The sequence below is a fragment of the Rissa tridactyla genome, chromosome 4 (genome assembly GCF_028500815.1).
Source record: "Rissa tridactyla isolate bRisTri1 chromosome 4, bRisTri1.patW.cur.20221130, whole genome shotgun sequence".
Classification (NCBI taxonomy): domain Eukaryota; kingdom Metazoa; phylum Chordata; class Aves; order Charadriiformes; family Laridae; genus Rissa; species Rissa tridactyla.
Window position 1 is genome coordinate 93,748,375 of NC_071469.1, and position 24,094 is coordinate 93,772,468.

The following is a 24,094-nucleotide window of genomic DNA, read 5'->3' on the forward strand; positions in this document are numbered from 1 at the left end:
AGAGCTTTTCCTGCCATATTATGTGACTATCTTTGTGTCATTTCTATTTATAAATTGTGGGAATAAATGCAGGATTTAGCACCAGTTCAGACCAGCTGAAGCAGGTAGAACACTGCATTGCTACTTTCCTACTTATTAGCCATACCAAAATGTTTTCCCCCAGATAATCATATTTTCAGGATAAATTATAAACTACGATACTTTACTCTGCAAAGGAGACGGAGCTCCCTGTGCTGATCCTCCCTCTGTGCCATGCCCAGGGCGATGGTGCCTTCTGTGCCCAGGGCAGCCGAACTGCATCTCCCGGAGATGGCCAGACATGGCATGGGGACGGGATAATGGCGGGGACGGAAGGGGATGAGCTGAGCACTGCGATCACATCAAACCAGCCAGGCTGCTTGCTGGTGAAAAGTTTTTATGCCCATCAGGTGTTAGATTTGGTTATCTCAGGCCTTGTGCAGGCTCTCCTCTGCTTTAAAGGGCAAACTGTAAGGCACTTTCTTAAAAGTTTTATTTTTGTACACAGTTCGTGGTTTCTCTTAGAGGATCTAAGGCAGAGAGATGAAACTTCCAGAGGTCCTAGGGCTGGGAAAAGCCCTCCAAAGCCTTGGGTGAAGCAAGCAAATGTTGCCTTCTGCTCAGAGATGACTGTTGGGACAGCTACAGGCACAGGCAGTTTTTGGGAGTCAATCTCCGCACCCCTGGGCCAGGGCTTCCAGTGAGGTTCTTCTGCAGCCCCCTCGCCCAGTGGGAGCTGCATGGCCGTGGGGGGATCGCTTTCCTACTCCCTGCTGTTGCAAGTGATTTCTCCGAGCTCGAGGGTTCCATGCTGACCCCTTTGTCCCTCTCCCTGCTGTGGGACACCAGAATTCCTGAGCTTCTTGTGCCTGCAGCCCAAGCAAGAGGTCCCCCTGACAAGTAGATCTAATAAGATATGCCTCCCACAAAGGCAATTTGGGTAACACCGGTTGTATGGGTTGGCAAATGGAGACTTTTATCTCTTTCATTATGGCTTTTGCAATGAAAAAACCCCCAACATTTTAGGCTGTTTTGCTGTAAGTGGAGCAGCAGTGAGGTGCAGAGGCCAGGATGGAAAGCGACACTGTCTGAGCAGCCCCCACTGTGCTCGGCAGCACATTTCCTCCCCTTTCCACCATCCTCATCCTCGTGCCTTGCTGGGTGAGGATTTGCAGCGGCTCGTTCCCTGGGAGGCGGCTGTTCCCCCCAGCTCCAGGGGCTGGCTCTGCCACCACTCGCTCTGGAGCCGTGTCCTTCCTTGAGTCTAGTACCGAGCACCTGATTTTCAGTTAATGTGCAACCACTTAGGCCAAGGAAGGGCTTTAGGCTCAAGAGAAGAGAAGCTGTTCTCAGGCAGGAAAGAGAACAGCAACATGATACTAATGAGAAACACTTTGGGATGGAGAGGGGGCACGTTACGGTGCAGAAACCTGCTTCTTGGCATCTTTATGAAAATATCTGTTAGCGGTCACGCAGGGAGGTCATAGCCATATGGACAGGAAAAATAAAGTGACTGGTGGGTTTGCCTTATGTGACTGATGTGTTAAAGGTGATACTCTCCTTCGTTAACAGCACTTAGCGTTGGAGGACACTATAGGACACTCAGGACGAGGCCAGTATTTTTAACAAGTAATTTAGAGCCTGTCTTCACTGCGTGACTGGCTTGAGGTATAACTTGAGAGCTGCCAGTAACCCGACGCTTGGGCATGTCTTCAGCTGGAGCCAAAGGGTGCTTTTAGTGGGGGCTGACCCGGCAGTGCCGGTGTGAGGCTGAAGGTGCTGCTGGTGCTCATCGCGCCGTGGGGCTGAGCCGGCTCCTCTCAACACGCCTTGCAGCTCAAGGGCGGTTGTACAATGCTGACGGCTCTCACTCAGAGCAGGCTGACTTGAGAGGAGTTAATTTAAGTGGAGATAGCTTCTGCTGACAGTTAAGTGAGGACAACCCCATAGAGAGCTGAGAAACTGAATGTAACTTGAAAATACACAGGGAAAGTTGGGAGACGGCACATATTGGTTCTCAGTTAAATCCTTTTCTTTCTTTTTTTTTTTTTGAAAAAAATTCTTTCCACAGTAGCAGACTTGCAGCTGTTAACTAATCCCATAACAAGTGGCATTTAGCCACACATTTTCCAAATTAAATATGCTTGCATGTTGGACTAGTTTCATACCCTGTAATACAAATACTTTCCCTGCTGGGGAAGAAAAAAAAAAAAGAAAAATCCTCTCAGGCGTACGAAGAGTGGAGAAAGGGAAGATGGTGTGTGTGCATGTCTATGCGCTGCTGGTGCAGCCTGTGTGTAGCGACCGCTGTCCCTGTCAGAGCAGCGTGTGGAGATTCTGCAAGGAGCACAACATTTGTTGGAAGATCTGATGGGTTATCAAGGACTGCTCATGCTTAAATTATTAGTTAAGGCTGTGACATTAAAGAATTGTTATTTGGTCATGGTCTCCTGGCTGTGTTTTGCTAGGAGGTGTTTGAAAATTCTCGTCTGTGCTGTCACGTAATCTGTACTTGCCCTTTTGTTTCATTTTTTTTTTTCCCCTGGACATTTGAATAATGTTTTCAGATCCTCGATTTAATCTGGGTTCAGTCTAGCAACATTTGGAAACAAGCAATTAACTGCACATTTTGTTAGAACTTATGCTGGATCTTTTTTGAGGGTGTTTGAGAGCACCTACCCTACCCCCCACCCGCCTCCTGCACATTTTTAAGAATCCCATTAAAAATTTTTCAGGATCCCCATACAAGCCAAATGCATTGTTTCCATGGCAACAATTAATGGGGAGAGCAATTTATAAGACTGATGTAAAAAAATGAGCACTTCATCAGACCCCCTGCTGCTCTGATATACAATCTCAAGGAAAAGTCTGTGGCGGGGTTTGCATAAGCTATATTCTTAAAAAAGAGGGGGGGGGACACACAAAAAGGAGTCTGCAAGTCCTGTCTGTGGCACAGTGAGCGATGCCTATTGTGCTGCGCAGGCATTATTAGCTCTTGGAAAAGACCAGTAAATTCTCATTTCATGACGTCTTTTGAAATGCTTTCCCTTTAGAGAACGTTTTTTTTTTTTCCCTAATCCCACCCTCTTCCGCAATACACATGTCTGCGTTTGGGGAAAGGAATCATGGCTTGTGATATACAAGGCAGCTGGGTCCCCGCGCGGAACCGGGCCTTTGATTAAAAGGCATTCAGGATGCCTTATATTGCACTGGCTTTCAAAGGTCTCGCAGGCTCCTGGTTAGAGACCGGCCTTAAAAGTGTTCTCTTTGTTTTGTTTTTTTAATCTGCCATTATAGCTTTTTCCTGGCTGATGTTTTGCATTGATTTTATCCATCTGTACATACAAGCTAAATCAGAATTTGCTGTTTAAAATAGAACGTGAGCAGCGCACACAGCGTACAGCAAGTGCTGTCATTCTGGACAGGTGTTTGAACAGGGCTTGATTTGGAATTTCCTAAAGAGCTTATTTTTGGGAAAAAAACGATAAAAATTCCATCCTGCGCAGTTCTGCTGCACAAAAAGCAGGAATCCTGCATGTCTGTGCTCTGAAATACGTGGCAGGGATTTTAGAGCCTTCCATAAAACATTACCTTGCAAATGAGAATTCTTCTTATATCTGCTTCTGTATTTAATGCGGCTGCCACCGCAGGAACGGGATGACCCGTGGCGGTGGGCTGGGACTGAAGCAGCTTTGGACTTTGTAGGAAAATTCAGCTCAGGGGTCCGGCAGCACTGCCTGCATCCGTCAGCACTGATGTATTGTGTAATAATTGAATGAGTAAAAAAAACATTAAAAAATGCAGAAGTTGATTTGCTTCTGTTTTCTCCTACTTCTGAGGCTGTTTTTCCTGGCTGGGCTGGGGGTATTTTTTCCTGCAGAGGGCACTCGCCATCCACGAACCGCCGCCCGGCAGCGCAGGCTGCCTGCATCCCGAGCAGCATCCCCCCTAACAAAACATGAGATGTGTATATAAAAAAAATTTAAATTATGAAAGCAAATTATTCCCTTGTAGTGCATGAGGCCAGCTGAAAGAGCAGCTGAGATTTAAGGAGAAGGAAAAAAACCGGGGGGAGCGAGAGGGCCAGGCTGGAGGGACGGAGGGTAGTGGGGCGCAGGGGTCCGGCGTGCTGCAGTAACGAATGGTAATAATAAAAAAGGGTGAAAAAAAAGAAAGGCACCGTGGCTGGTTTAAAATTTAATAGCATTGGGGATGAGAGAGGCAAATGCCTTAATTAAACCACCATCCAAAAAAGGGAAAAGCTTACAACAGAGTGGGGCAAATACACCGAATTAGTGTTAGTCTGCAGCCATCGAAGAAGTATCAACTATCACAGCATTTGAAAAGCAATATATATTTCAACTGTATTTCTTTCATGCTTATATATGAGAAAGGAATAGACTTACAAAGAGCTCAGCCCAGAGAAATATCGGGATCTCTCCGTGTGAGGCTCTAAAGTACATGTCTGTGATAAATAAATACTCAGCAGCCAAATGATAGAACAGTTTAGATATTAGGTATTCTGGAGTTCATGGAAAAAAAATAATCTCATATTACTAACAAGCTCCCATTGAAAATACATTATAGAAATCGTTTATAGGTATTTTAAAACAGTGTAGAAAATGGTCATGCACTTTCCTATGCCCATAACTCATCAAAGGTGGAAAAAAAACTTGCAGATGCATTTCAGTTTTAATAGGACTTTCATTTTATTATTTGGTTTTATTACACCAAAGAAGCATGTAAACAAAAATATCCATTGACTGTAAAGCCAGCTCTCAAAAATGTAGGTTTAGATGTTACAGAAATCTCTAATCAAAATAATTTTTACATTGCTAATGAGAATTATGAATTTATTTTTAAAGTTTCTTTTGGCCATCTGTTTTATTCTTTCTTTCCTTTTTAATTTGTTTTTCTCTGCAACTGTTTTCTACTTTTCTTTTAAAATTTTATCATTTTGAAATGGAAAGGGAATTCTTTTATTTTACAAAGTATGATTTTCTCTAAGTCCCTGATTAAAGTAAAATATTACTGATTTGAAGCAAATTCCCTTACATCAGCATATACACGTCTTCTCTTTATGATGAGGAGGGACGACAGAAGCATTGCTGACAGCAAATTTTGTTTTGGGACATCCCAGTCTATTTTTAAATATGCGGTTTGGGCTCTCTGGGGCCGAGTCAGGTGAAAAAGAAGCACCAACAAAATGGCAGAGCAATTACTTAAAGAGGGGCTCATGGAGGAGGGTCGTCAGATTTCTGTAGGAAACTCAGGCAGACGGTAAACTGATCTGATCTCCCCCGCTGTAATAATCCAGCCTGTTTCACAAATACAAATTATGAACAATTCAAAATCCGTAACGCAAATCAGGTTGCAGAACTGTACAGTTTCTTTTGGAGGGGCTTGTCTGTTGAAAAGGCTCTTGTAATTTTATTTTAGTAGGTTTTAACTCCGGATTTGAAGAGATAAAACAACCTGTTCGGAATTATAATGATGTTATTTGTGCTCCTACGTTTAAATTAACGCAACTGTTTCAGGTATTAACATCCTGTTTTCAGGTTTGTAACTCAGCCTTAAAAATTTGGCTCAAGTTAAAAACAGGCACGGAATATTTCAATGTCATTGTAGCTTTTTCTTAACAAATTTAAATTGTTTTAACTAATTCTAATTTTAGTTGCAATTTGACAATAAAATCAAAGCTTGCTGGATTTATCTAGATTTGTATTTTCATATTTTAAAATGGTTGTGAATTAAAAGGAGCTTGGCTGGTTGTTGCAATTTCATGTTATTTTTTCACTCGGTAGTGAAAAGATAAAGCAGAATAAGAAAGTAAAATGGACTGTTTCCAAGTATACTAATTATTATGGAGCAATTTTTGTGTGAAAAACATAGGAATGTTCATCATTTTTGTGCAGGTGTGGGATTTCCCAAATGACAGGACAAACATTCTGTGACTTTTTTGATACATCTACTACAGAATCTCTTTTAGAAATTGATTCCCCGTAGCCAAAATATGTCCTTATTTTTATGTTTTGCCAAATATATTTGTTTTTATCTTACTGTGTGTTTTATACACGTATAGTTATAGGTAAGTATGGAATGTAGCTATAACGATTGATTCCTAAATAATCTCACAAAGAAAAATATATGCCAGTTCCGAATGCTGGTTTCTCAGTAATGCAGAATAAAACCCGATTTTAATTTTGCAGTCCCTCCTTCCAAAAATGACGGCCACAAGCAGCCCCGCAGCAGGAGGAGAGCCTGCGGAGGCGGGTGGCCCCTGGACAGTGGCACGCGGGGCTGCCAGCATCCCCGTCCCGGGGTGACCGGCGAGGGTGGCCTGCGGTGGCGGCTGTCACTCGCCTGTCCCGGGGACCGCCTCTTGGCTTTGACCCGACCCTTCCTATTATCTCCCTTCCATTTTACATTCCCTCTTGCTATAGATATTCCCATTCATAAAATCTTTTCCTGCTTGCTTTCAGTGTGGAGGCAAGTGCTGGCGTGTATCAGAAATAAATAAGATCACGAGCAGAAGCTATTCGTCAAACCCCTTATTTCCTGGAGTTCCTTCCCTGATCCTTGTTGCATGCATTGCATTATATCGCAAAATCTCTTTTTATTTATTTTATACTTTCTTCTGTCATTTATTAAACATCAGAATATTTTCAGTGTGCTCAAATCCCACACATTCAGGCAATCTTGCCCGACAGGGCTTCACGCTGCGAGAACTCGCAGGTCTGGGCCGAATCCTGAGTATTGGTTTTTATGATGATATCAAAAATCTGTTAAAACTCGGCGTGTCTTTTTCTGCCTCGTATCAAGAGTTATCCTAGCTAATGGCACAGCTGCGGGGGATGCGGGAGCCGCCTGCAGTTGCTGTAAAGCATCCCGTCCCCTCGGCTGCGCGGGGATGCCAGTGGGACACGGCGCGGTGGGAACTGCCGGCAAAGTCTCTGCCAGAAAATGGCTCCTTTGGCAACTGCTTTGCCAGCGCGCTCTCATGCATGCTGCTTGCTGTGCCGGCTCAGGAGTGAGGAAAAAATATTGTGACTAATTTAAAATGGTGGAATGCAACTAGTAATTCCTTTCCCCTGTTTGTTCCATCCTATTTCAACAGGGCTTGCATAGATTAATTATGTTTGGTTGGGTTGGATTGGTTCTTTTTTTAATTAAAAAAAAAAGCCCTTATGCAGTTTATTTTATTTTTTTTATTCTTGCTTCACATCTCAAATATTTTGGAATATTATTTGCTAATATTTTCTTTTCTTCTGTCTCCTCCTTTAACTCACATTTCCCTTTTGCCCCGCTCGCTGGATGGGTTGCATTTTCTTTCTGAGCTGAAGCCATTGCCTCCCTGTGCATCAGGAGGATAGGATTATATGTACTTCTTTCAGACCTGAGGCATTACTATTTCTTCCCCATACTCAGCATCCAATTGTCTGGATCTATCTGGGTCCTAAATCCATCCTGAATTGGTTTCATAGCTGGCAGATTTGTGTGTTCCATCTTGTTTTGGGACCTGGCTTTCATACGAGTATCTCAAATCATTTTATATTTTTCCAAGTAGAAGTTTTATTACATGCAGACAATCTGTATACGACTAGTGAAAATGAGAAGATAAAGGGTTGATTGAAAACATGCCAAATGCTAGTTTTTGCCAGGGTGCAACAAAACTGGGTTTTATTGTGGAAGGAGCAGTGACAAACCCTCTTGTTTTAAATGGATGGTCTCGCGTTGCCCTCTGGTAGAGAAATGGTTAAATTATGCACTCGTTGGAGTATGAAGGCAGTTCTTCTTTGCTGACAGATAGTTTGACCAGTGTCAGGTTATCCCGATGCGTTCAGCATACCTTCATTGCATCATAAATAAAACAGACAAATTACTTTTTTTTCCTAGGGTGGAATAAGCAGGAGGAAGGGGAGGGATAGGGATGGGGGTAGATGGGGGTTCGGAGGGGGGTGTGTGAAGAATTAGAAGGAAAAGAAAAAAGAGAGAGATCTTTGCAGACACTCTATGAATCTCTGCTTGGCAGCTGAGAACAATGAGAAAAGCAAGCAATTACCTCGAATCCTTCCCCTTATCCAGACATAGGAAATATATTCCTGCCTGAGCCTTTTCTCTCGTCTCTCTCTCCCTCCCTCCCTTGCCCTCCCTCTCTCCCTCTCTCCCCCTCTCCCTCTCTCTTTCCCCCTTGTATATCTAATTTAATTCTTCGAGGAAGGCAAGGCAGATGTAACAAAGAAAGGAGGGTCTGTGTCGACGGGCCACTTCCTACTGCAGGACGGAGCCTTCCTCCATGGCAGACGTCCTTTTCCATTCTCTGCCCTGGCAGACTTCGGCAGCCTCTGCAGCAGCATCCATGAAAAATGAGCAGAAAGGTATTTTATAGCTCCAACTCTTTTACAAATTCCTCCCAAATAAAGTGGTGTGAATACTAAATCACCCTGTCCAGGCGCAGGAAGCCGACGTGTTCTTTACCTTCAGAAATCCAGCCCAGAGGTGCAAACAGAGCCCTTTCTCCAGATTTCCCTCAACTACTATATTCAGTGGCCTCTTTACCAGTGGCTTCCGTATTTTCCTGGAATTCCTATGGGATTTAAATTCCCGTTCTTGAATCATTTTTACCCGCTTTTTTCCAAAGCAGCATTTGCAAATATTTCCTTACGTTGCCGGGTCTGTAACAGGGATGTCCCTGGGTGGCTCCCCTCTGGCTGTCACTGCCGTTGCCCACTGACTCACCACCAGAGAAGGGGCACCAACGCGCCCTGCTGCCCTGCACCGGCTTACGCGTATGGCATGGCGATAAACGTGTACGACCTGTGTCCCCTCACTGTGCCATGAGACTTTCAGCTGTGAGAATGATAGTTTGCATAAAGATATTTTGGCCTTTCAATTGCTGATAAACCTTTAGCTAGCAGATTTATTTTCATTTCTGACGGAATAAATAATGCCGGCATGCTTACTGCTGATGGGATCGTTGCTCTTCTTGGTCAACCATGGTACGTGCCAAAACCCCTGATTGTGCAGAGCTGCCCTGGGTTTGCAATGGGTGCTGGACTTGTTCAAGAATAGCGTCCAGAAATGCCCCCGTGCACCCTGCTGGCGGGGCTCCGCACGGTTTGTGGGCTCAGCGTTCAGCATGGCCAGTGCTGCGGGTGTCTCGCTCGTCGGTGTCCTCCTGCGGGACCTGCCCCCCAGTGCTGCTCCGCGGGGCCTTTTTGGGTGCCTCAGGTGACGCCGACACGAGGCTCCCAGAGCCGTCGCCGGTATTTGAAAACTCAGCCCCGTGACAGCGTGTCCCGCGTGCAGCCGTCCCTGGCCGGGGGTGCGGGTGATACAACCCCTGGTCCTCCTGTTGCTGGCTGGTTGGCAGTGCAGCCCCCTCAGGGGTACCAGCTGGCAGCTGTGCCCTCAACAGCTGAAATATTTGCCAAATCCCAAGTGAACAGAGTCTGCCGTTTGCACAGGACTGTGGGTGCAAGCCCCTGGTCGGTCGCTTCCCCCTTCCCAGCCTGGCATTTGGCAGTGGGCTTTTGGGGGAACATCCATAATTTTGTTTGTCCTGTGCTCTCCTAGGCAGACCTTTTCCTTGCACTGTTTGCAGTCACCCTGACACCTTCCTATTGTGATTTAAAAGTTGACAAATCGTCTGTTTCCAATGCCTTTGCTTTTAGAAGAAAACTGAAACCACTATTAGACTTTTAATAATTTAAGATAAAAATGCCGTTCCTTAAGAATGTTCTCTGGCTATATTTTTACAGTCGGGGGATAGAAAGGAACATTACAGGAAATTTAAAGGAGGCTTTTGGTATTAAATCTTCACCTCTTCCAGAAGATAACGCAATTCCGTAAATCTGTGCAAGACCTTTGTTTAACCCACCCCCCGCTATCACAGGCGAGGTTTTATAGGCGCCTGTCTCCCTGCCGCTCACAGGCTGTGTTTTACATAATACCCTTCAGCATCACTGATATTAACCTTGATGGCATTATTATTGCTATTTACAGTTCATATGCTGGTAATGGTAAACCTGAATGGGATTAATAAAATAAATTAAGTGATGGAAATATTAATGCTATTAACAATCAGTAACAATAGTTGACAGCGTAAGAAAAGGAATAACCTGCCATTAACCAAGCAGGGTAGAGTCTCTCTAGCATATGCATAAAGGTATCTGACACTTCATTTTGATAAACCCAAGACTAATTCTCTTTCAAGCAACAACTTTTCCAGGGCCTTTACGCTTCTCTGTTTCAAAACTAAGCTCTCGGCACATTTTCTTCTTTCTATCACCTTTCTGATGACCGAAAGCCCGGTCCACAGCAGGATAGGATCCGGGCAGGAGCTCTGCGACGAGGACAGACCTCACGGGCTCCATCTGACGCCACTGAACTTTGCCTGGTTTTGGTCCCATGGGGATCCTGGGCTTCATGAAGCTGCTGTAACACATTCCCTGTGCCCTGAGTCTTCTTTTTCAGCAAAAAAATGATACCCTGCTTCTGGGTGCAAATTTACAGCTAGAGGACTGATTAGGGATGCACAACTGTTTCTTTCTGAATGTGCCATTTACATTTGCCGTTTACATTTTTAAAAAGTGAGATGCATCCAGCTAGAGGGTTAATGGACTCCGGTACAGAAGCAGTAGCTGTTGAACATTATTTTGAGTTGATCTGATGCTGCATGGGGGGGGCACTGCTGGGAACCTCTCTTCTCCATCCCTGCCACCGCAACGCCGGCTCTTGAATGGGAGAAGGTGACTTTATTAGGGACTGTGAGAAAAGTGGTGGCTCCTGGGATTTTTTAGGTGGGGTCACTGTGATTTTGCCAAAGCCCTTGAGAATAGAAATACGAGTCTGTCTTCCTTTTCATTCCTCACAGGAAGTTTTTCCTAAGGCTGGAGCCCAGGTTTATCAGATGGGACTACGTTTCAGCTGGTTTCTGGACTAATGCACCGAGTGCCCTCGTACACTGCTGCTCACGGGTCAGACACCGAGGCTGCTGTGGGGCTTATTTAAGTACACTGGAAAATTCCCTGCCTAATAAGGTGGGCAAAGGTTGGTAAGAAAAAAGCGTCGCTAATTTTTTTCCCCTTACAAATGCGTCTTGCCAATCCTTTACAGCTGGCTAAAAGCTAGGATTTCTCGCACTAAGAAAGAAAGTGAGACCATAAATAAACCAGTGCAGGACACCTGGAAAGAATAAAGTGCCCTTCTCAACCTTGCAGGGGAGGAGGAATCGGTGTCTACATGGCTGGTGCATGGAGGCGGTGTGGGAAAAGGAGCCTGGGCTCAGGGCTGGACCAGCGAGGAGATGCTCACAATTGTTTTCTTTCATAACAATTTGTCTCCTGAAACATAGCTTTTTAATGTTATTGATAATAGTATTTTGCCGAAGTCTAGAATGAAGAGCTTTTGCCACTATTCCAATAGCACTGTCTTTAGTCAGAAGAGAGGCTGAAATCTCTTTCTCAATATAAATCCAAATTTCATCCCCCTCAACCACTTCAGCAGAAAACGGATCAGCTCCAAAAGCTGCTCAGGGCAGGAGAATCCGGGTGACCCTGCAGATAAACAGTGTTCTACGGTGTTGTGACAGTCTAGTTAGAGTACAAACTGTTCAACTCTTTTCTTTCACATTTCGGACTATCTTGTGTCCAGATTTCAAAGGTGTGCGTTTTTGGCTATACTGAGAAAAAACCCCCTCTTTTAGTAACTCGTGTTCTCTTTGCTTTTTGGTGGGGAGAAAAAGGCTGAACCACCTGAAATACCCCTTAGATAACTCCCCTCAGTAGAAATTGGCTTCCCCTTGATTCTCAACCCCCTATTTTAGAAGGGACTGAAGAGGAATAGTGGACTTTGATCTAGGGACATAAAATACCGCCACAAAAACCCATTGTTTCACGGACAGACCTTATCTCTGATGTACTCCCTGCCACTCTCAGAACCTGATACTCTTTCCAGAGCGCATCCGACCTGTCCGTTCATTACCGTCACAGGGAGCAGATAAATAAGTATACACGCTTTTCCTCAGACTCTGGATAAACTGTGTGGCAAACCCTGACCCGATGCCTGGGGGGGCCCCACGCCAGCGATGCCCCTTGCCACGCGCCTCCAGTCTTTTGTTGCGGTGATAACTGTGTGCTTGGGTGCGGGTTTCCTTCGTCTGCCTGTTAGAGAGTGAGTCTCTGGCATCTGCTAGATAAATATATATTTCTTACCAAGATGTATTTAATACTTACGCACGTTGTCTCCATCTTTGCCGCTTCACTGTTGACTGCCAAGGTATTTCCTCTGAATTGTTTTCTTCCATCTGCTGCCGTCCAGTTCACTCTCGGATGCGAGCCTGGGTTTGGTGTCACCACTCGGTGCCCCGATGGGGTGGCAGGCTTCCAGGCACTGGCTTACCAGGGGAACGGGAGAGCTTGCTCTTGCTCATCCGAAGTGAAGCCACCGCAGGCAGAAAAGCTAACTCAGCAAATATGGAAACCAATAAATGATCATATTTTGCAATAATATGCGTATACGTAGCTGATGGATTTCAATACTAAGTTAACACCGAAATGTTAATGTGGGAGCACTTCTGGAGAGAGGCGATTCCTTTGGTCCTGGAATTGCAGAGTAGTCTTGAGTTATTAAGAAAATTCCTGTTTTTTAATTGATATTGGCCTTAATTAGCCATTAGCCATTACTTAGCTCCCATCGGCATTTAAGCCAATATTATGGTTTATTTGAGGAAGCATACTGTTTTCTGTTTAGTTCATTCTTGGTGAACTTAAAATGGCTGCACTGTGCTGTAAGATGGAGCCTCACTTCTGTATAGATAGAAATGGAATTAGCAAACGTAAATTGTATTCAAAATAGCGGCTCCTGTTTTATCTCATCGCACTTTGCCTTCCTCCCGGTACTCCTCTCCTTTCCTCGTAAGCTGTCCCAACCCCTTCCGAGAGCGTAGCAAATAGTCATTACAGTGGAGATTTTTTATCCACTGGTTTAACTTGCATATTTCTGCTTCTCTTGCAGCGAGGCTGTAAGGCTGCTAGTTAAAGTTACAGCATGCCGTTGGTTTTGCTACACATTTTTACTTGGAAGGCTTATAAAATTGCCTAGGAGAATTCACGCCGGGGTAAGGCCTGGCATAAGATGTGTAAACTTGGGAATAATTTTTTTTTAAGGCTACAAAAAAATTTCAAAATACAATTTACTTTACTATTTTTAACTTTACATCATTCTGGCTGTGCACATTTCTAAGCACCTTCAATTCCCATTTATTTTAGTGCTCACCATCTCCTAAGAGCAATTCAACATCTGAAAGGTTTGGATCCAAAACGGTTTTGTGAGAATAATGCCAGACACGTGGGGGAGGGGGTCAAACGATCAAAGAGAGGGAGTTTAATATTGTTGCCTGAGCCTGGTTTGAGGCTCATGTTTTCTAAGCATGGCTTTTTTTTTTTTTTTCCCTTTTACACTGACTCAAAGTCAGCCCTTTGGCAACTCACTTAACCCCTAAATCTGTTTTTCAATCTGAAACCAATAACACCGTGGTGATAAGGATTCTGTAAGTACTAATTATTCTTATCCATAATTTTACTCCAAGTTGGGCTGGCGTTAGGTGTAATTGGTTTTATTAGAGAATAATACTGGAAACAACCATTTCTAAACCTCGGTAAATCTGTAGAAACATTTACTCTCAAAGTTTCACGAAGCTTTTCATAATTTCCGTAGATATCGTGGTTAACAGTTCTAATTAAGCTACTCTACATGTTGCATATATTATGTAATTATACTAGACACAGAAGGAGCAACTTACAAATTACAAGACAAGGACATATACACAACAAAAACTTAATTAAAAATGTGAAAGCCATAAGAGGCAGAGAGAACAACAAATTTCAGGAAATTAATAGTCTAGATTAAAAATTATTCAGTACCCTAACTCTAATGGGATACCATTTTAATATTCAGCTTTCCATGTCAATATTGGATGTTTAAATCCTGAAATGTGAATTTCCATGCTTTTGTGACTTTGACTCACAATCTTAACGTCCTTTTAATGTACTTTTTGTTGTGTAAATCTGTGTAAGTACCATCAGTCATCAAACTTGACATCTGACGGCGTGATGTAGACCCAGCCTGCATGTATTAGGGCTTTTTGTGTTTGTGCAGTGGAACCTACTTACACAAATTCCATTGAAGGCATAAACCTGTTAAAGGAATACATTTTCTTTACACTGAAACAATAGACCTGCATCAAAGGAACATCCAGGGAAAGAATAAGTCATTTCAAAAGATAAATTTCTTTTCTGCAAAAAGGCAAAATGTACTAAGGGTCTGACCCACTGAAGAAACGAATCTGTTGACTTATCAGGGCAGTGTGCAAACCAAATTAGAATATAGATGATCATTTAAAAATTATCAAACAAGAATCCAGCCAACACCTTGCGCTTTTAATGTACTGCTATGGTTTGAGGTGATTTAAAAAATTTAAGGAAAATGTGAATGAGAACATTCCCAGCATCCTTAATGCGATTCTATTATTCCTACCCCCTGAACTTCAGCGCATGGCTAAAGCTTAACTTACACACTCAATTATAACAAGCAAGCACCCACAAATTATTTTTTAAAATGCATTAAAACTGAAAAAAAATGTATTGCTGATGTCTAAAAATAAAGGGCAATAGGACAAGAATAGAGAAAGGGTTTGAGGAAAGTGGGGCCAGCTCAGCCAGCTGTGTGCAGATGTTTTCACCTATCCCGGGGTTTGGCTGCCCAGGGACAGTGGTTTGCTGACGGTGGTTGTCCTCACTTCTCAGTGAGGACATAGCTCCAGATGTGGCACTGGCTGGGGGTCCACAGATCAGCCATTCAGGTCAGGTGGTGATCCCGGTGCCCCCGTCACGGTAGGGGCATCTTCCAGCCCCTCTCCTGAGAGGACGAGGCTGGGAGACTGTGCCCTAAGACCTCTGTCCCACAGCAGCCACCCGCAGCCTTTTGCTCCTCGCAGCCACGGGGAAAGAGGAGTGAGGGAAAGGGACTCAGGAGCAGGATTTTTTTCTGGCACGTCACGTATCTTTTTGCATGTTTTTTATTTGAAAGGCGAGAAACTCGATGTCCACACTGACTGTGGGGAGGTCTTGTGAAAGTCCCCGGGAAAAGCTTTATAAATTTTTTTTTTTCTCAGCATATCCTCCAAAATCTTTCCGAGTGTGTATACGGGGCAGAGGTGAATGGCACAACGTGCACAGAAAAAGGGAGAGCCAATACACACAACCTGGCAACTCTCTCCAGTCCTGCTGGAAGAAGAGAGGCGTCCTGGTGGGTTGCTGGATTGCGCTTTCTGGCACGGGGATTGCAAGGATGGCCTGGCTAACATCTATGCAGGGAAGCCCCAGATGAAGATGGACGTGCCGAGTCCATCACCATGAGCACCAGGCAATACATTGCGTTGCTAGACTTCTCCAAGGCTGGGTATCTGGTTGTCCACAGCCTTGTTGGAGGCACACTAGAAGTCCTGCATTTCTCTGTACAAGAAAAACCTCTGTAGAAACGTGAGTTGGAGTGCAGCTATGATGGCCAGCACCAAGAGTGGGCTTTGCCCCAAAAGGCAAAGAGCCTTGTTGGTGCTCTGCACCAGTGCAAAAGCGGTTGCCCATGGCTACAGCACCCACCGGGAGCTGCACCACCGTCCTGCTAGCCAGTCCGTTACCCCCTATAGCATGTTAAAGGCATTCACATCCTTGTATGAATGTAAAGTATATTATTTACCTACCTGACATACTTGAGCTCTAAGTATACTTTTATGGGTATCTGCTCTGTATTTGGCACTCCTAGCTGGAGTTTTGGCCAAATTCCGCCCGTAAGTAGATTCATTGCTGTCATTTGGATTTGTAGTGGCAGAATTTGCCCATTATTGTGTTATTTTAATTCCCTCAAGAATCTAATGAAAATTAAGTGAAAAAATAAGGCTTTCTGTATTCTATTTTCAGAATGATGGATTGATAGAAGGACAGGCGACTTATACTTGTAGGCTGAAGATTTTATGCATATATACATAACAGATATGGAGACAGAATTTTTCCCTTATGGCAAAGGAATGGTTTTGATAGTCTTCATTAAAATAGATTTGAAAATACCATTTGTTTTATGTTTAAACCTTAAATTAAATTTTTCAATAATAAAGTATGCTTATTATAACCCAATTCTATCAATCACTGAAATGAACAGCACATTGGTGGGTTCAAGCAAGTAAATAAATGTGTTATTTTATTGCATGTCAGGAAGGTTTATTGGGTAGAATTCTTCCCTCTGAACTGGTGGGTTAGAGGTTTAAGCGTCATATCAAGGATCTGTACTAATGCAGAGTGCCGATCTCGCCTCTCAGTGCCTCAGACAGAGGGCGGCAGTTCAGACAAGGCGTAAAAGCATGTTGCGCTCTGTCCAAGCTGGAGATAGCTGTCCCACGGTCCCTTTGAAAAGGTACCACTCGGGACCTCAGTAAAGGGTATCTCTTCGGAGGTGAGCTATTTTGAGATAGACATGACGTGTGGTATTCTGCAAGGATGTTTTTTGAGTCGTTGCTAAAGATCTTCCAGCTGATGCATTTGTCTAGGGTCATTGTGGTAGTTAAACTGATTATTTTAATAAGTGCTTTGAGAGACCTTGAATAAGAAAATAGTTTTAGATAAAATTTAGATAAAAAGAGGCTACATTCTCTGATAGAAATAGGAATGAATATGGAGAGCATCTTGCCCCTTGGTCAGCTCAGGGTTTCACACTGCACAGATCTTGCAAAATTTTTCCTTTGCGCAATGGAACAGTTGCCTACAGGTGGTGTATCCCTCTGCTGTAGGACAGGTATCCTTTCGACTGAACAGATACGGCTGGGTGAACCTTCAATGTTTCTGAGGTGCATGTAAAAACTTCTAGACGTGTTTAAGTCAGGGTGTAAACCTCCATGTCCCGAGCACTCTTCCGTCCCCACTAGGATCAAAGCAGCTCTAGGAAGGAGGTGCAGCCACTGTTCTGCTCTTGTCTTTCTGTGGTTGAGCTTCCATACCAGACATACTCCCGTTTTCCATTACATCTTGGATGTGTATGGAGCACAGAAAGTGCCCAGAGACGGCTGCTGCTGCTGGGTGCAGACGTGGGATGGGAAATGTCCCTCTGTTGCACCCTGCACTCTGACACTCGCTCTGCTCACGTGGACTTTTGCTGTCCTTACCTGGCCCAGCCCACGCTGGCTGTCCTGGCAGCGCAGGACAGAGGGACCCTCGCGTAGGGCAGCTCTGTGCCGTGGCAGGCGTTACACTGTGCTCGCTGGCGAACAGGCAGATGGTGCAGGTCATGGAGCATAACTCTCATTAACTCATAGCTGAAAGCCTTTGCTCTTGCATTTTGTAATACACCGTGGCCTGTGAGTGCTCTGTGAAAGGAGACCCAAATAAATCATATTACAGTAGCCTGGAGAAGAGGTCACAAATCTTTTTGAAGAAGAAAAGAGCCACTTCTGGCCACCGCTGAAACATGAACTTCCACGTGTATCCTGTTATAAAAAATGAATTCCATGTTGGGAAACTTATCGACATGTTTGGGTATAGCTCATAGACAGGGAGAGCTACTAACACTCCAATGACACCTTCCAGATGTTCTCCCCTCAACAATTATCCGTCTTCTCCATCCTGGCTTGTTGCTCCACAGACATCCCCAGGCAGGCGGGATGACAGCCGCTGAAGGCCACTGACAGGTTTGGCAGAGGTGTGAATATGGCAGGTTGAATAAATTCCGAGCATTCTGTGTTATCCATCATTAACATGGCTAGAATGAAAGAGTAGGGACAGAGTTCAGAGCTTGCCTCTTGTTCAAATGCGAAGAGGACATCGTCCCTCCACCCTCTCCTGGGGAAGCAGAACCTCCTGCCCAGGTTTCCGTTGTTCCAGCCCGTGCTGATCACCATGTGGAGTGTAGACCTACACGCACGTGTGTACACCAAGGTATGAACAACTGTTAGAGGTGGTGATGTAGCAGATCGTCGACTACCACAAGTGTCACGGAGAAAAAAATGTCTATGACAGATTGAACTGTGTTACCAAATTAATGGAAAGCATGAGAAGGTGAGAAGCACTCCCCAGGAGTTATTTTAGCAATGCGGGTCAGTACCAGTGTGCAGCAGCTAATTCAAAATCCCCATGGTCTCAGAAGGCTGCGAGGCTCCAGCCTGCAGCTTCCAGCCCCCTGCTCTCATCAGCGTCCAAGGGTCTGTCCCATGTGCCAGCCCACCCAACCGTCGTTTTAACGGGGCACCAGTCACTGCAGCGTTCAGGCACAAGCAGAAAGATAAAGGAATATTTTCCCCAGAAAGACAAAGTAGAGGAAAAATGTATTTCACCAAATGACAGGTGAAATCTCTTTGTAAAGATGTTTTGGAGATGAAACGCAAAAAGCAGAGCTTGCATGGGTCTTTTGTTTTACAGAATTTACAAAAGCACAGCAAAGCCCACAGAAGTGATTATCTTGACTATGTGAACAGTGCTGAGGAAAAGGGGTTATCAATTCAAACAAGAAATAGGATAACATCTGATCTGGGCTGGCAGTTCCTGGCCCTCTCCCTACTTTTTTGTCCCTTGGGAAGTAAAAGAACTGAGACCAGAACTTAGTTTTTAAGAAGAAAAAAAAAGAAGAGAATTTAAATGTATTGAAAACCTTCAGAATATGAGTAAGACCAACACTTGTCAAACATGAAATTTTTGGGGTGCAAATGTGACACTCTTTAGATTACTGTTAATTGTGTTTTGCTGTTTGTGACTTGAGGCTTATGATGTCATTTCATGTTTATCTGTGAATGAACCTGGGTATAACATAATGTGAACATGACAAAGTGTGATGGAATGCCAAAAGCTAAAGAGAAACATATGACTTCTGGGCTGAATACCTGCTTTACCCTAGTATCTAATAAGAAAAAAGCTGGGATGTGGAAACAGGGTGAACAGTAAGAAGAGAAAAAAATTTGGCACGTCTTTTGTTGAAATTCAATCCTCCCCCTCCCTACTATGCCCAGAAACCATCTGCAAACTTTTCAATCATTTTTTAGGATACAGTGAATTTTATCATAATTTTGTCAACCAAAACCATATGTGCTTTTTCTATTGACAACATAGAATAACAAAATCATATTTGTTCAGACCACAAGGCAGGTAATAAATAACTGTGGACACACTGCTACAACTTAAGGCTTTTTAAAAAAAAAAGTATTGAATATTACCAAAAAATTTAATTTGGGAGGTAAAGTAAACTTCTGAAGAGAAAACCATCTGAGAGAAAGCTTGTGGCTCAATAACTTTCCCCTTCCTGTTAGACCAATTCTAACTCGGTGTCCTGAGGCCATAATAAAATGAGATCTTCCACCGACCGCCCTCGTCCGTGCGTGGTGTAGATGTACATGCAAACTGCCGGTAACGGTCACGGCATGTTCCTGCTGTGCACAGATTCTCCGGCGTTATTGCACTCGGCCGTCTGAGCTCATGCAGGCCACTGCTCTGAGAAGTTTAGATCCCTGAGGTGAAAAGATTAAATGTGAATTGAAGTAATTTAGGACATGCTTCCTCCTAATACACCAGCCATGAAATATCTTTCCTTACTGATATTAGACAAGCTAATCTTTCAGGTGTGACCAAATATTGCCAGAATCATGCAAAAATCCTCACTCTAGAGCATCAGAATAGTCCTGCTCTAGACAGGCTTTGGTGACAAGCAACACTTGCTCATTCTTTGGGTCTAAAAATGCAAACGTTTGGAACACAAGTATCTGCCTAAAGCAGTTTAGAGGTCAGCCTCTTTTTTTTTTTTGCATAAGTTAAATTGACATGAAACTCTTACCTCTGTGTGTGTGTGTGTGCGCACAGAGGAAGCTGTTGCAAATAGCAGTGGGCTCGGCTTATAAACACCAAAATTCAAACGGTGAATATGGCACAGCTATATTAACCATAGTAGATAACCTTGCAGGGTGAGCAAGATGTCCACGTGTTGGGTGGGGAGGTGGTGAACGTCTTTTCTGAGGTGGGGTGAGAGACAAGATCCCTGCGTAGTCTGGGTCTTCGCCTGCTATGACCAATGACACGTAGATGTTGTGCCTCTCTGCTTGCTGCGGTAGGAGGCTGTGACTTCCAGTTACTTGGAAGAAGTTACCAAAGAAGCTGGAGAAGTCTTTGTCTCAGCCTATCTATAACTTGGACAGGCAACTTTCCTGGTCAGTGCTTTAACAAGCCTTTGAGCTTAAAGGATGAAAATTATTATAGTGCGGTTACACTGAAGTTCGGGTCAAGTGATTTTTTTTTAAAAATCTTTGAATCCATATGTAGACAAACATATGGTTTTAATATGATTATATATATTACATTAATAAACATGCAATTGTCATTGTTTTAGCAGAGATAAACAGCCTTAGTTTTTTATAGTAATGCCTCATTAAGAGTGACTTGGGGACTTGGTTGGATCCCCGCCACTTGACTTTGCACGATTACTCTTTACCTGTGTGTTAAAGTGGATGCAGAAAAGCTTGTGCTCTGCTGCAAAACGCTCTGAGATCTGACAATGAAAAGCTACAGTTAAAGTTCCTCTATTAGAAATGTTATTGCGTTCTCCTCGCTGCATTCATTTTAATACAGTCCTTCCTCACTCGTCGCCATTAGCTGCAGCATTGGGTTCTGCCATATTGTTTGCATTGTTTTTCTATATAGCAATGAGATAAACAGGAAGACATAATCCTTGGTCTGAAGAATTTACTATTAAAACTATTCTTACTTATTATAATAATGCCCCAAGACTTCAGCTGAGATGTGGCCTCAGCGTGTCGCGCAGTTACGTGATCAAGCAGGAAGACAAGAGGTTTGCCTCGAAACCTTCCCAGTCTAAACGGCACAAACAAAAAGGAGGAAAGTCGTATAATTTTTCAGCAATGATAATGATAAAATAATTAATAGACTTTGCAGGTCTTTAAAGCCTTCCTGCTAAGTTCGTCATGATCTTAACAAATAATCAATTAAAGCCTTCTGAGATTAGCAAGCATTATTATCCCTGTTTTATGGATTAGGTGACTGAGGTACAAAGGGATTAAATTCGCAGCCCTATACCTTCCGCCCCAAACCCTCTCACGCCGGTGTGAGTGCCAGCACGCAACGAGTCACAAGAGCAGGTTCTGGAGCACTTTTTAGGATGACAGATGGGAGAGAGCTGGAGGGAACCAAGCTGTTTGGAGTCTGCTCTTTTATCTGTTAATTAATGTCTTCACCTGTTTTAACCTGATTTCTCACGACAGTTGTAGCCAATCCCAGTTTTGGAGTTGCATTTAAAAGGGTAGTAATGTTACCAGGATATTCAAAGGAGAAAGTTGGAGATTACATATGGTGTTTGGGAACCTTTGCTGAAATGAGAGACCCATTTAACAGACAAAAAGAGTGTACTTTTCCAGAAAATAATGATGTAGCTGAAGACTTGGTTAAGAGTCAATAATAATACCATTGCTGCTGCCTTCCTCAGTCAGTGTGCACGGAGTGGGGAGTGCTTCAGGGAAATGGTGCGTTACATGCGGCTTCTCTCAAGCTTGAGATGTAGGACCTCCATAAAATCTCTTCTTACAAACGAATCTATACGCAACTCAGCCCACATGCTGCTTGGAGAGATACAAGTTGCTGTCATGTTTAGACCACAAAACCCACAAAAAGTGGGTGTGAAATGTTCCACCAGGATTAGTAATTGTTTTCATCTTTGTTAATTCCTGTGACCTGGTGTAACCGTGGAAGGAAATCAGTAGTTCCTTGGGGGCACCTGGGAGGTGGTCCACTGAGCAGAAGGTGCCCATACCACCTTTCAGCAGTGACCTCTTCAGCTGTGGGTGGTGCCTGTAGAGGAGCAGCTGCCTGCTGCTGGGAAGGTCAGAGCTGTGCTTTTGTCCCATCCTACTCCAAAGCTGCAGCTCTAGGACCAACTCTTGGAAGAGGATTGGTGGTGGCAGGAGGTGGTGGAGAGCGCATTTGGGAGGTGAGAGTCTAAAAGTGCGTGTCCCTCCAGCTGCAGGTTGAGCAAGATGTCCACGTGTTGGGTGGGGAGGTGGTGAACGTGTTTTCTGGGGTGGGGTGAGAGACAAGATCCCTGCGTAGTCGGGGTCTTTGCCTGCTATGACCAATGACACGTAGATGTTGTGCCTCTCTGCTTGCTGCGGTAGGAGGCTGTGACTGGGCAGCGGCTGCTTTGTGGCTGGAGCCGGGGTGGTGACACCACCCTGTGAAGGGGGCTTGGCTGTGACCGGAGAGCCCTGCTGGGTCCCTCGCCCCAGAGGAGACCTGGTGATGATGCACCTTCTGCTCTGAGCTGTGTGTGTCCGATTAGAGACACCTCTCACCTCCTGAGCTGTGACAAACTACCTTTGGGTCCGACATTTAACCTCCTGCACAGCTGCTCCAAGGAAGCGAACTTTCTTGTTGAACTTATTACACCGCAAAAGGGGTTGTTCGACATATGCTTTAGTTAGCAAATCAGCGTCTCCAGGAGATTTAGGGGAAATGTGGCAACTGTCTGACTCGTGAAAGATGCATCGGAAATATCCAAAAGTTTTTGGTGCCAAATGTAGCAGAGATGATGTTTCTCCGCTCCCCCCTCTAACAGATGCTCTATTTTCCATCCCTTTGACTGTTCTATAAAAGAATTTCTTCTGCCTCTTTCTTTATGTGGAAATGAAAGACAATGCTTGTTCTGTTCCAGAAATGCAGTCTATTTTCTTAGAAATACTAGATATTCAAGACAAAGCACCTGTGCCCCAGGTTTCCTTTTGGGCAAATTGAAAGGGAGAACATACGTTCTGTTTTGCAGTGAAAATTGCACGATTTTTATTTCTGAAGAGGTCTCATTAACACCTAATTTCCAGGTAAAGGAGCAACTTGTTTTTCCTTCCTTTTTGAACACCGAATGGGGGGTATTTCATAACTATTTTCTGTAACGTGCTTGAACCTGCAGGAGCCGTGACTTCTTTCATAACTCACCTCCACCTATCTCTTTGTCTGTGTTGTAAATTCAAGCAGTTGCTACCAGCCTCCTTTTTTCTCTTCAATATTTTAATATTGCATCTAATATTTAACAAGCACAGAAATGATGAAAATGCTACTGAATGTGGGACATAGGACTGTAAATTGAATTTAGGCTGCTAAGAATCCTTGTTTTTAACAAAGATTGGTGGTGGTTTTGTGTCGTGTTGTTTTGTTTTTACACCAAAACAGAAACCACTCCAACGGCACTAAAGGAACTTTAAGAGGCTGTGTGCTTTGCAGGTCTAGGTGCTAATAAACACAAGAACCCTGTTCTCGGTACACTTTAAAGAAAAACAAGATTACAGTTTCTTTCGCAGCCACCTCAGTTTGGAGGCCACAGTTTTAAAAAAGCAAGTTCTGCATTCAAAAACCAGCATGCAATTCCATCAGGGCAGCTCCTCCGTGTGAGCAGGGGTGCAGCGCTAACAGGGTGAGGGCCAGGAAGGGAAGCTTAGTTGAAGAAAGTGCTACTTAAAGTAAATGCTAATGATTTAAAATGTTATTCCTTCTGTGCTTTTAGAGAGAAAAAAAAAAAAGTTAAAAAAAAAAAAAAGTAATAAAGGCTCCCAGCCTGTACCTCATCTCCAGTCACTCCTGTGAAATTCCCAAGAGAGCATCCAGGCTCCCCTCTCCCCCTCTTTAAAAATGGTGGACCTGGAACCACTTACAAGAGAGGCTTAATAAGAGGCAAATGTGTTTTATATTTTGTATCTTGTTAAGTGAAAAAAGATGGATTCCCACAAGTAGTCTCCTGGTGCAGATTTGAGTGGTCTATGCATGCAAATGTTGTGATGCTTCGGCTGCTAGCATCCCGTTCCAGTCCCCCTTGGCCACTTAAAATCCCACCCCCCTAGAGCAAGCAGAGATGAAATTGCTTCATTTGTACAATGGATCTGCAGATCTAGGAAACTTGTTTCTCTCTGTTTTGCTGATAATTTACTCCTCGTTTGATTTTTTTTTTTTTTTTCCCCTTCCCCCCCCCCCCCCCCCCGAAAGGAAACAGTGTC

The 24,094-nt window shown here is 43.9% G+C and overlaps 1 protein-coding gene across 9 annotated transcripts in view; it reads left to right on the top strand.

The window, feature by feature from the left end:
* The window catches only part of ZFHX3 (zinc finger homeobox 3), a 685,441-nt gene that overhangs the window by 83,763 nt on the left and 577,584 nt on the right, over nt 1-24,094 (top strand). For 8 of the 9 annotated variants that reach the window (XM_054198577.1, XM_054198573.1, XM_054198572.1 and 5 more), the window contains one exon: nt 10,895-11,070. The gene's annotated coding sequence lies outside the window, so the exon portion shown is untranslated. Of the gene's footprint in view, nt 1-8,234; nt 8,397-10,894; nt 11,071-24,094 lie in introns of those variants that run through there. The other variant, XM_054198578.1, reaches the window with a different exon arrangement.